At 47.4% G+C, this 12,521-nt stretch overlaps 1 long non-coding RNA gene across 1 annotated transcript in view; it reads left to right on the forward strand.

The window, feature by feature from the left end:
* LOC103880617 overlaps positions 1–12,521 on the forward strand; it is an 81,569-nt gene that overhangs the window by 54,343 nt on the left and 14,705 nt on the right. The gene's annotated exons all lie outside the window — the stretch shown is intronic.

Below are 12,521 nucleotides of genomic sequence, written 5' to 3' on the forward strand. Positions count from 1 at the left end.
AGCTTCTGCACAGCAAAAGAAACTATCAACAGAGTAAACAGACAACCTATGGAATGGGAGAAAATATTGGCAAACTACACATCTGACAAAGGTCTAATATCCAGCATCTATAAGGAACTTAAACAAATTTACAAGACAGGCCAGCATGGTGGCTCATGCCTGTAGTCTCAGCACTCTGGGAAACTGAGGTGGGCAGATCACCTGAGGTCAGGAGTTCAAGACCAGCCTGCCAACATGGAGAAACCCCATCTCTACTAAAAATACAAACATTAGCCAGGTGCAGTGGCATGTGCCTGTAATCCCCGCTACTCAGGAGGCTGAGGCAGGAGAATCGCTTGAACGCAGGAGGCAGAGGTTGCAGTGAGCCGTGATTGTGCCACTGCATTCAAGCCTAGGGCACAGAGCGAAACCCCATTTCAAAACACACACGCACAAACACACACACACATTTATAAGACCAAAAAAACTACCCCATTAAAAAGTGGGCAAAGAATATGAAAAGACACTTTTCAAAAGAAGACATACAGGCCGGGCATGGTGGTTCACACCTGTAATCCCAGAACTTTGGGAGGCCAAGGTGGGTGGATCACCTAAGGTTGGGAGTTCAAGACCAGCCTAACCAACATGGAGAAACCCGCCTCTACTAAAACTACAAAAATTAGCCGGGCGTGGTGGCACATGCCCGTAATCCCAGCTACTTGGGAGGCTGAGGCAGGAGAATTGCCAGAACCCAGGAGGCGGAGATTGCAGTGAGCCGAGATTGTGTCATTGTTCTCCAGTCTGGGCAACAGAGTGAAACTCCATCTCAAAAAAGAAAAAAAAGAAAAAGAAAAAAAAAAAATACATGTGGCCAAGAATCATGAAAAAATCTCAATATCACTGATCATTACAGAAATAGAAATCAAAACCACAGTGAGACACCATCTCACACAGTCAGAATGGCTATTATTAAAAAGTCAAAAAATAACAGATGCTGGCAAGGTTGAAGAGAAAAGGGAACATTTATACTCTGTTGGTGGGAATCCAAATTAGTTCAACCATTGTGGGAAGCAGTATGGTGATTCCTCAAAGAGCTAAAAGCAGAACTACCATTCAACTCAGCAATCCCGTTACTGGGAATATACCCAGGGGAATATAAATATCATCCTACCATAAAGACACATGCACGTGAATGTTCATAGCAGCATGATTCGCAATAGCAAAGACATGGAATCAACCTAAATGCCCATCAATGACAGATTGGATAAAGATGTGGTACATATACACCAAGGAATACTATACAGCCCACAAAAAAGAACAAGATCATGTCTCTTTTGCAGGAACATAGATGGAGCTGGAGACTATTATCCTTAGCAAACTAACACAGGAACAGAAAACCAAATACTGCATGTTCTCACTTGTAAGTGGGAGCTAAATGATGAGAACTCATGAACACAAAGAGGGGAACAACAGACACAGGGGCCTACTTGAGGATGGAGGGTGGGAGGAGGGATAGGAGCAGAAAAAATAACTATTGGGTACTGGGCTAAGTATGTAAGTGGTGAAATAATCTGTACAACCACCCCCCATGACATGAGTTTACCTGTATAACAAACCTGCACATGTACTCCTACACCTAAAACAAAAATTTTTTTTAAGTTATGTTTAGGCCACGCACGGTGACTCAAGCTTGCAATCCCAACACTTTGGGAGGCCGAGGCAGGTGGATCACCTGAGGTCAGGAGCTCGAAACCAGCCTGGCCAACAGGCCAAACCCTGTCTCTACTAAAAATACAAAAATTAGCTGGGTGTGGTAGCGCATGCCTGTAGTCCCAGCTACTTGGGGAGCTGAGGCAGGAGAATTACTTGAACCCGAGAGGCGGAGGTTGCAGTGAGCCAAGATTGAACCACTACACCCCAGCCTGGGTGACAGAGCAAGACCCTGTCTCACAAAAACAAAACAAAATGGGAGGCCAAGACGGGCGGATCACGAGGTCAGGAGATCGAGACCATCCTGGCTAACCCGGTGAAACCCCGTCTTTACTAAAAAACTAGCCGGGCAAGGTGGCGGGCGCCTGTAGTCCCAGCTACTCAGGAGGCTGAGGCAGGAGAATGGCGTGAACCCGGGAGGCGGAGCTTGCAGTGAGCTGAGATCTGGCCACTGCACTCCAGCCTGGGCGACAGAGCGAGACTCCGTCTCAAAAAAAAAAAAAAAATTATGTTTAGCTGGGTCTGGTGGGTCACACCTGTAATCCCAGTACTTTGTGGGGACTAAGGTGAGAGGCTAGCTTGAGGCCAGGAGTTTGAGACCAGCCTGGGCAACAAAGTAGGATCCTATCTTTACAAAAGAAAAAAAAAGTCATGTTTATACTATACTGTAGTCTATTAAGTGCAATAGCATTACGTCTGAAAAAAATGCACACACCAAAAATACTTCATTGTCAAAAAATGCTGGCACAGAAACATGAAGTGTGCGCACACTGTTGGAAAAACGGCACCGATAGAGTTGCTCAATGCAGGGACGTCACAAGCCTTCAATTTGTAAAATAGGCTATATCTGTGCAGTGCTATAAAGTGAATCTTAATAAAACAGGGTGTACCTGTATCAGGGAATAATTTGCATAATGTGAATGTCGCACTTGCTCATGTGAGATTTTGTCTTTGAAAAACACTAGATGAACAAACAGAGAATACTGCACGCGGGTGAACTGAGCTGCATTGAAGTGCACAAAGCGACCCATGCGCCACCCTGGCCAGGACAGTGAGCCACCCCCACCCCCACCTGGGGTCCCAACTTTCCACACTGAATTTCAGATGCTGCTCCTTCCACCCCTTCACAGTTACTCACAAGCAGCCACCCATCCAAAGGCCACTGGGCCGTGTGGTCGCCTTCTCTTTAATTTCCCCCTCTTCCTTCTCAGCCTACTTTGCGTATTTCCTCTCTGTTCTCTTTCTTTCCCTCCCCTTTTTTTCCTCTCTGTTTTGCGCTCTTCCTCTTTTACACAGGTGGTGGGCCTGGGAGCCAGCCGGTGAGTGGGGAGGAGTGTAGGTGAACACCCTGCATGGGAACTTCAGGTCTTTTGCAAGCTGATGTCCTATCGTTGCTGTACTGTATATGCATTTCTCAACCATGGAACATGTATGAAACTGTGCTGCCATTTTTATTAGGTTCCTAGGTTGTTAATGTCACTAATGAAGTTTTTGATTATTCTACTCCTAACCCGGTTTTCCTGGTGAGCCCTGTGGTTTTATTGCTGCAGTGATTTTTTTTTTTTTTTTTTTTTTGAGACGGAGTCTCGCTCTGTCCCCTAGGCTGGAGTGCAGTGGCACGATCTCGGCTCACTGCAAGCTCCGCCTCCCAGGTTCACGCCATTCTCCTGCCTCAGCCTCCTGAGTAGCTGGGACTACAGGCGCCCACCACCGCGCCCGGCTAATTTTGTGTATTTTTAGTAGAGACAGGGTTTCACCGTGGTCTCGATCTCCTGACCTTGTGATCCGCCCGCCTCAGCCTCCCAAAGTACTGGGATTACAGGCGTGAGCCACCGCGCCCAGCCGCTGCAATGATTTTTAGGAACACATCTGTTGCAATCCAGCAGAACCTACCACATTTCAGTAATAGACATCAGCACAGCCACGGTAATCATCATTTTCATCAGGCCCACCTGTTTCTCTCTGGTATCATTTAAGTTAGGAAGAAAGTGATCTGCCAGTACTGGCCAGGCGCGGTGACTCACGCCTGTAATCCCAGCACTTTGGGAGGCCGAGGCAGGTGGATCACTTGAGCTCAGGAGTTCGAGACCAGCTTGGGCAATATGGTGAAACCCCATCTCTACCCAAAATACAAAAATTAGCTGGGCATGGTGGCACGCTCCTGTGGTCCCAGCTACTCAGGAGGCTGAAGTGAGAGGATCAATTGTGCCCGGGAAGTTGAGGCTGTGAGCTGAGATCATGCCACTGCACTCCAGCCTGGGTGACGGAGGGAGACCCTGTCTCAAAACTAAATAAATAAACAAACAAGAAAGAGGTCTGCCAGTGCCATCCTTAAGAAGGAAGGCATCTACGCCACAGGGACTGAGGGCTGCTGGCCACTTCGTGGTGGGACTAGCTTTGCCTCCCTGCAGAAAGCCAGGGATGCCCCTGCCAGGCCCTTCTCAAAGCATCGCTTGCTGCACATCTCCTGAGCTGCCACTTGCTCCCAGGAGCCCTTGGCTTCTTGCACACTAAAAACCCCACACCGTCATCCATTTAGGTGGCAAAAGTTACCTTCTGACAGCAAATGCTGAGCCAGCAGGTTAACTGGAAGGCTACATATGGAAACGAGGAAGTCAGGTTGCACAGGTTCATTCGGGCAGATTCAACAGAGCACTGAACATCCAGAGGAATTTAAGTTTGGGGATGGAGTCTTGCTACATTGCCCAGGCCGGTCTCGAACTCCTGGCCTCAAGCCATCCCCCTGCCTCAGCTTCCCAAAGTACTGGGATTACAGATGTGAGTCACGGCGCCCTGGCCCAATGTGAGGGTTTTGACACAGAAATCATATACAAGTTAGAGGTGACCAAAATAAACACAAAAGAGACCTTTCTAGAAGCAGCTGGCTGAGGAATATTCTGTGAGCCTGACTTCCCAAATCTCCCACGCGCCTTGTGGGAAGACAGTTGGTGTTCTGCCTGTGCAGGGAAGTGTGTGGGTCTCAGAAAACCTGGAGTGGGGTCTTAGCAAGCTGCTTCTACCCTAATCTCATTTTCTGAAACTCCTATGGGTTGCAAAAGCCATCCAGGTTCCCTGGACACAAAATTCAGGTCCTGAGTGTAATTTCTCACCACACAACCAGAAGCAGCTTCCTATGTTTTTCACGATTAAATAACTAGTTACATGAGCAGTCCCAATGTACAATGTAGGTCCGCAGACAGGGAAATCAGGCTAAGATGTAGAGGAGGCTGGAAGAACAGGCCTGGCCCCACCCTGTCACACTAGCTTGGAGAGACAGGCCGGATTCTTAGACAATGAGAAGCCAGTGAGTGTTTGGTGGCGTCAGGTGAGCTGTACTCTGCGATGATTACTCTGTCAGCACAATTTGGGAGGAATTAGAAAATAAATGACATGAACATGGAAGTATGCAGGAGAAAGTTGAAGACTCCAATACATGACAGGGGCAGACTCAGAAAGGTTGGGGAACTGAGGAGGTGACGGGTAAGGAAGAGGAGAACATGCTGGCCCTAAGTGTACTCCATTCAGCTCTAAGGCACAAAGCATGCCTGACAAACAGCCCTAGCTGCTGGCCTCTGGGGCCGCCGCTGCATCACGCTGAGGTCCCATGTCCCTGAGCCCGGTGGGGGTGCTGGAGCAAGCCCATTCCTGTAGGATGCCTGCTCCTCTCTCCAGCGATCTGCTAAGCAGGCCTCAATGGCCCAGCCCAATCTTTCCCAGATCCACACTGCAGGCTGTGGGTCCTCCCACCAATGTTCCTGCCCTTTTTTCCCTTCCCCAAGGCTGAAGGATCTCCCTGCCTCTCGGCCTGCTCCTTCCCCTTTATCCTTCATAGGTCTAAGAACAGGGATGAGGTTTGGGGACTGGCTGACTCACTGCCCTGCAGGTGAGGGGGAGGGTTATATCTATGCCATTTACAGTGTGTGATGCACTACAGCGGCCCTGTGGGCTACCTACCACACACTCTGCTTCACCAGTGAGGAAACCGAAGCTGGGGGTATTTAAATAGTCTCCCAAGGTCTCACAGCTAATAAATGGCACAGCTAAGACTAGTATGCAGTCTTCTTTTTTTTTTTTTCTTTCTGAGATGGAGTCTGGCTCTGTCACTGAGGCTTGAGGACAATGGCATGATCTCAGCTCACCACAGTCTCTGCCTCTTGGGTTCAAACGATTCTCCTGCCTCAGTCTCCTGAGTAGCTGGCATTGCAGGTGCCTGCCACCACACCCAGCTAATTTTTGTATATTTAGTAGAGACGGGGTTTTACCATGTTGGCCAGGCTGGTCTCAAACTCCTGACCTCAGGTGATCCACCCACCTCGGCCTCCCAAAGTGCTGGGATTACAGGTGTGAGCCACCATGCCTGGTCTAGCATGCAGTCTTCTAACTTCAAATACAACACTGTTTCCACCAGTGTAATGATATTCAAGGGTTTGTTGGTAATTTATTTTATTTTATTTTATTTTTGAGATGGAGTTTCACTCTTGTTGCCCAGGCTGGAGTGCAATGGCGTGATCTCGGCTCACCACAAGCTCCAGCTCCCAGGTTTAAGTGATTCTCCTGCCTTAGTCTCCCAAGTAGCTGGGATGACAGGTGTGTGCCACCACACTCGACTAATTTGGTATTTTTAGTAGAGATGGGGTTTCTCCACGTTGGTCAGGCTGGTCTCAAACTCCCGACCTCAGGTGATCTGCCTGCCTTGGCCTCCCAAAGTGCTGGGATTACAGGCGTGAGCCACCTCACCTGGCCCCTGTTTGGAAATTTTTATACCAACTTAAGACTATTACCCCAATACTGCTTTTTTCTTTTTATTATTCTAATCAATTATAATATGCAAATATTCTTGACAGGGTTGCCATTACAATATATAGACATCACTTTGTCTTCACTTTTTCTTTCCATTAGCCTGGTACTGTAATAACTTCCACGTTGTAGCATAGTTTCATACTTAATATTTTGTTTACGTTCCATTTATTGGTGCACACTTAATCTAACCATTTGTCTACTACTAATGTTTAGGTTGTTTCCAGTTTTTTTTGGTTTTTTTTTGCTATTTTAATTTATTTATTCTATTTATTTTATCTTTTATTTATTTTTTTTTTTGAGACAGAGTTTCACTCTTGTTGCCCAGGCTGGAGTGCAGTGGCACGATCTTGGCTCACTGCAACCTCCGTCTCCTAGGTGCAAGCGATTCTCCTGCCTCAGCCTCCCGAGTAGCTGTGATTACAGGCTCCCACCACCACGCCCAGCTAATTTTTTTTGTATTTTTAGTAGAGACGAGGTTTCACCATGTTGGCCAGGCTGGTCTCGAACTCCTGACTTCAGGTGATCCACCCACCTCGGCCTCCCAAAGTGCTGGGATTACAGGTGTGAGCCACCACGCCCAACCTTCTTTGGCTATTTTTAAAAAGCATCAGCAGGCCGGGCGCGGTGGCTCAAGCCTGTAATCCCAGCACTTTGGGAGGCCGAGACGGGCGGATCACGAGGTCAGGAAGATGCGGGAACCATCCTGGCACTAGCTGCAGAGGGAAACCCGTCTCTACTAAAGCAGAAAAACAACGGTGGAAGTGGCTATATCCCAACTACTCGACAGTGCTGGGCAGGCTTTCCAGGCCGGAGGCTTGCAGTGAGAGCAGTCGCGCCACTGCCTCAACCCTGAAGGCCCTAGGCTGGAGCTCCGTCTCAAAATGGTGTGCTCTTTCTCTGTAGGGCTTCTTTCCTCAAATCCTCTTCCCCAAAGTGGGATTGCTGGGTGAAAGGCTGTGGACATTTTGATGGCCTTTGATTGTATTGCTATTGTTGGGAATGTGGGCAAGGGGAGTCCTGAGAGGCAGGACATGAGCAAATCACCACCAACACCAGAGACACAAGAGGCATGCCTTTCCACCTTCCTACGGGTCCAGCTCCAAGCCCCCCTTGCAAAAATCTTTCTCCAATCCACGCCCCCCGTACAATTAATCTCTCCCTTGGCTTCACCCTATTATACCAATGGTTGTAACAATGCCTCACCTAGTCCGCAAACTCTTTAGTGTACAACATATCTCTACAACCTCATGTAATCTGCAGGAGTGTCTTTATCTCTCATTTTACAGATGAGGACACTGAGAATCGGAGTGATTGCCTTGCTCAAGGACACTCAGTAAGCAAGAGGCAAGGCCAGCTCTTCAAATACAGAGTTCTTTCCATTGCAGAGCTGTAAACCAGTGACTCAAATCCACAGTGAACTTTCTGTCTTTGACTGAAGAGGTTCCTGCACCCAGAGTTGGAGATACTTGCATTTGAGATAATACTGACGTCTCCTCCTGGCCAGGCAGCCTCTTCAGCTTTCAAAAAAACTCTAGCAGGGCAAGCGACGTGCTTTCTTCCATAACAGTCATTCTCAGCAGAGTAGACTGAACGGTGGGGAGACAGGGAGGAGGAGGGAGGGGAGAATGGTGAATCAGAATTACTTTTTGCAAATTCTGATAAGCCTAAACATGTGTCAGGGTCTAAGGAGGGGTGAGGAGGGAAAGGAAGGTTGAAACTTGAAAGAGAATCTGATAAGCACCCTAGATGGAGAATCTTTGATCGAAGCTGAAGATTTGCTGGAGGTCAGCATCGGGCTTTGTGTCCTGGTTCCCGGCAGGACAATTCCCGTCACAATGCGATTTCCTAGATAGAGCCCATTTAATTCTGATTACAAAGTAGCCATTCCTTATGCAGGAATAAAGGTATGAGGATAAACAAAATGTAAACCCAGACAATGCAAACAGATAAAGGAAGGACCTTTCCACCCACTCTTCGTTCTAATGCTGGGAAGAAATTTGTACAGCACCTTGTCACATGTCCTACTAATAATGGCTGAATGGCCAAGTGGGAAAAGATTTGGTGTAGAAACCATACCAACAAATTTGAAAACCATCAGATGCTGTGACATGAACAGTTTGTTAAAAGACGCACCTGGAGCATCCTCTGTATTTACCTAGTGAGGGACTTCTGGGAAATCCTCCTTCTTTTCTTCATCTGCTGCCTGGGATGCAGATGTGGTAACTGGAACTCCAGCAGCCAACTTGAACCATGAGGCACACTTGGGGAGGGTGTTGTAGTGATCTGCAGGGGTCCCCAAGGACAGCATGGAGCCATCCTCACTGCCCGAGCTGCTGACTTCTGGACTCTTATTCCCTGAGACAAGGATCATAGTAAATGACCAAGCTTAACACATTCACAGGACAAATCACAGAAAGGGAGTCCCTTCTATAAGTATAGGAAAAAACGTGGCCAGGTGCCATGGCTCACACTTGTAATCCCAGCACTTTAGGAAGCTAAGGTGGGAGGATCATTTGAATCCAGGAGTTCAAGACAAGCCTGCGCAACAAAGCGAGACCCCATCTCTATAAAAATTTAAAATAAATAAAAATCAGCAAGGCAGGCATGGTGGCATGGGCCTGTAACCCCAGTGACCCAGGAGGCTGAGGTGGGAGGACGCTCGAGCCCAAGCATCCAAGGCTGCAGTGAGCCATGATCATGCACTGCACTCCAGCCTGGGCAACAAGTCAGACCCTGCTCTACACACACAAAAAAATTATTTATCAGGGACAGTGGCATGTGCCTGTAGTCCCAGTGACTTAGGAGGCTGAGGCAGGAGGATACTCAAGCCCAGGAGTTTGAGGCTGCAGTGAGCTGTGATCGCATCACTGCACTCTAGCCTGGGCAACAGAGCAAGACCCCATCTCTAATAATAATAATAATAATAATAATACAAAACCAAACACAATCAACCTCTCATAGCTGATGGCACAAGCCTCCCTTGCAGGGCACATACTGATTCTCCACTTCTCCAATGCTTGAGTGTTAACAGAAAATAAACATAGTAAGTAAATGTTATGATCTATAAAAAAAACTGAGTGCTCTGGGGAAAATAGAGAGGCGTGGGGGGTTGGGAGTGTGGGGAGAGGCAGGAAATGTGAAATTTTAAATAAAGGGGTCAGAGAAAACCTCACTGAGAAGGCGGCAACTAAGCAAAGTCTAAAAGGAAGTGAAGGAATGAGCCATGAAGCTGTGCAGGGGAAGAGTGTTCCGGGCAGAGGGAAGTCAGTGCAAAGGCCCTGGGGCAGCAGCAGGGCTGGTATGTAGGGGGCAGGGAGGCTAGAGCCAGAGTCGGAGGGGAGTAGTAGGCGAGGTCAGTGTGTGTGTGCATGTATGTGGTGCGTGTATGTGGTGTGTGTGCTCATATGAGCATAAGTGTGTGTGGTGCATATGTGTACACGTGTCTGGTGTGTGTGTATGTGTGCTCTGCATGTGGAGGGTGCATGTATATGGTGTATGTGTGTGCTGCATGTATGTGTATATGGTGTGTCTATATATGTGGTGTGTATGTGCATGTGTGGGTGTCTGGGTATGTGGTGTGTATATGTGTGTGTGTATGGTGTATGTATATGAATGTGTATGTGAGTATAAGTGGTACATGTATATGTATATGTGTATATGTATGTGAATGATGTGCGCATGTGTGTGGTATAGATAGGTAAATATGTATGTGTACCTGTGAGTGGTGTATGTATGTGTGTGTTGTGCCTGTGTGCATGTGTGGTGTGTGCTTGCGGTGTGCATGCTTTGTGTGTGTGTGTGTGTGTGTGTGTGTTTACTTGGTGTTTGGGGAGTGGGGAGGGGAGTGGCTATTGGAAGGGCATATTCCTGGCATTGCCTGGTCTCTGAACTCTCCCATTTCCAAGCCTGATTCCATCCTGTTCCTCCCTCTTAAGAAAGAATCTGGTATCAGCCGCTGTTAAGGTCATTCTATCTGATTCTCGCAGGTCTGTACCATGACTTAACCTAGGCCGGTCAGTGCTCCTGGCCCATGCAGAAAAGCCAGAGGTGGGAATACAAACCAGACAGCGGGGTCTCGGTTTTCAGGAAGAGTGTAGTGCTCCATTGGATCATTCAGGCAACCTCTCTGATTTGAAATAAGAGCGGAGGAAATGAAGGATTTCTAATTCAAAATTCAAGGTTCTGGCTTTAAAAGAACCAAGTGGGAGAGGATTGGGTGCTTTAGGTGATGGTTTTTCAGTACTGGAAGTACTGGAGGAAGGAGAATTAACAATTTCTTGAAAAAGAAAAGATGTCTCCAACCCCTGCCAATCAACATCGATCAACAGGAAGAGGACCCAGGGGGCTCCTCTCTGAGGGCATCCCAGGTGCTGTTTCCAGGCTGGCTGTGACTCGGCTTGCCTGAATTCAGGCATAAGAGGATGATTTCTATGCTGAAATACAAACAGAAAGGGACGTAGGGAGCTGGGCCCCTATTCATTCGTGTCGTGGCCCTCAGTTGTCTCCAGTCTGCCCATCCCCACCCGACCTCCATGCCACCGTTGAGGGAGTTTCTGGAAATGAAAATCTGATCAATTATCCTATTTCAGTGAATCCCACAGTTTTGGACTCCCTGGGCCTCTGAAAGTTTCAATGGAAACTGAAGTCACTGACAGAATGCCTAGCTTTTTATTGTCACCATCATTTGATTAATGACCAGATGTTTAAACATCAAAATACAGGGATAGCAAAGTGTCAGAATCAAAGAGAGTCCTTTCAATTGAATATAGTTCATGCTCTGAAAAATTTGCTTTAGATAAATTATACACATCTGTATCACTATAGATATAATGTATGATTATAGGTATATGTAATTATGTTATATAATAATATATCATTATAATATATGTAATCTTTAACGATTTTACCACAGACTGATGAAAATTTTGTCATAGACAACAGCTGTTCTGGGCAGAGGGAAGTCTGGCCCCAGGACTGTGCTTACAAGGGGCCCCTGGCCCATGGAGCAATCCTAGGTTCCCACATGGGGTAAGAGGGACCCTTGCCAGCCCCTCACTCCCCACCTCGCACTCCTGCCCCACTCACAGGTTCCTGAGCCTTGCGCTGTCTCATGCCTCCCAGTCCCAGTCGGTCCGTTCTGCCTGGATGCCCTTCTCTTCCTCTTAGCCTTTATGTATTCTACTCAACTCTCAAAATTCTGCTTAGTTAATACCTTCTCTCTTGAGTTTCCTTTGTTTTTCTTCTGCACCTAAGAAGACAAAATTGCTCATTCATGCCTTAGAATGGTGTCTTAGTCTGTTTTGTGTTGCTACAACAGAATACCCGAGACTGGGTAATATATAAACAACAGAAATGTATTTTTCACCATTCTGGAGACTGGGAAGTCCCAAGTCAAAGCACCAGCATCTGGTGTGGGGCTTCTTGCTGTGTCCTCACATGGCAGAAGGTGGAAGGACAAGAGAGGGTGAACGCTTTGTCTTCACACGGAGAAAGAGCAGAAGAGAGACAGCCCATTCCCACAAGCATCCCCCTCCTTTTTTAAAATTTTTATTTATTTATTTATTTTTTAGCAGAGTTTCACTCTATTGCCCAGGCTGGAGTCCAGTGGCATGATCTCAGCTCACTGCAATCTCTGCCTCTCAGTGCAAGTGATTCTCCTGCCTCAGCCTCCAGATTAGCTGGGATTACAGGTGCCCACCACCATGCCTGGCTAATTTTTGTACTTTTAGTAGAGACAGGTTTTGGCCATGTTGGCCAGGTGTGTCTCAAACTCCTGGCCTCAAGTGATCCACCTGCCTCAGCCTCCCAGAATACTAGGATTACAGGCGTGAGCCACCACACCTGGCCACAAGCCCTTTTTATGGTGGCATTAATCCATTCATGAGGGCAGAGCCCTCATGGCTTAAACACCTCTGCTAGGAACCACCTCCTCACGTTATTGCATTGGGGATTACATTTTCAACATATGGATTTGGGGGGACATATTCAGACCGTAGAAATGGTATCACTTTCCCTTCCCCCCATCCCTTGCA

This window comes from Papio anubis, chromosome 1, assembly GCF_008728515.1.
Source record: "Papio anubis isolate 15944 chromosome 1, Panubis1.0, whole genome shotgun sequence".
NCBI lineage: Eukaryota > Metazoa > Chordata > Mammalia > Primates > Cercopithecidae > Papio > Papio anubis.